This window comes from Alligator sinensis, unplaced genomic scaffold, assembly GCF_000455745.1.
Source record: "Alligator sinensis unplaced genomic scaffold, ASM45574v1 scaffold768_3, whole genome shotgun sequence".
Classification (NCBI taxonomy): domain Eukaryota; kingdom Metazoa; phylum Chordata; order Crocodylia; family Alligatoridae; genus Alligator; species Alligator sinensis.
Window position 1 is genome coordinate 1,206,591 of NW_005842135.1, and position 698 is coordinate 1,207,288.

The following is a 698-nucleotide window of genomic DNA, read 5'->3' on the forward strand; positions in this document are numbered from 1 at the left end:
GCGCCTGCGGCGGCCATCGCCCCCCCCATCCCGTAGAGGGGGCCCGGGTCCAACCCCTGCCCCACCGCAAAGCCCCCGGAGACAAAGCAGCCGCGGCAGCAGTTCCCCCGCCGCACCCAGAGGCACCCCGGAGCTCGCCCGGCCCCCGCCGCCCCTCACGAACCTGGGCTGCGCCGGTGTGCGTGCGGGCCGAGGCCAGACGGGCGAGGCGAGCGCTACGAGCGAGCCCAAAGCAACCCTCGAACCTTCCTCGTCGACGTCTGGCTCCCGACTGACGAACGAGTCGCTCGACTGCGCCACAAAATGGAGGCGGCGCGTCACGTGACACCTCCCGCACCACGTGATGCGGCTTCGGCCCGCCCATTGGCGGGAGGCAGAGGCGGGGCCGCCCCTCCCCCTCCTGCCAGAATCTAGGCCGTGAGGGGGCGGGGCCACAGCAGCTCCTGAGTCACGCGGGGAGTATAAGGGCTTGTGCGCCGGGTGCCGGCGCTACTGTCTCACCCGGGAGCACTGGGCCCAGGGACACTGGTGCATCCCGGCTGCATCCACAGCACTTTAGCTGCAGCCTGTCAGACAGAGGCCAGGCTTGGCCTGTCCCCCTCCGTCTCCCTGTGCCCGAGAGCTTGCAAAGAGCTTTGTTCCGACCGCTCAGTCAGTCTAACAGCAGACACCACATCTAGTCAGCCCGCTGCCTGCCC

General features: G+C 69.9%; 1 protein-coding gene across 2 annotated transcripts in view; it reads right to left on the reverse strand.

Moving 5' to 3' along the window:
* Positions 1-317, reverse strand: part of SRSF5 (serine and arginine rich splicing factor 5) — a 4,796-nt gene extending 4,479 nt beyond the window's left edge. For both annotated transcript variants that reach the window (XM_006025182.3, XM_014520640.2), the window contains exon 1: positions 164-317. The gene's annotated coding sequence lies outside the window, so the exon portion shown is untranslated. The remainder of the gene's footprint in view (positions 1-163) is intronic.
* Positions 318-698: the final 381 nt, after the last annotated feature.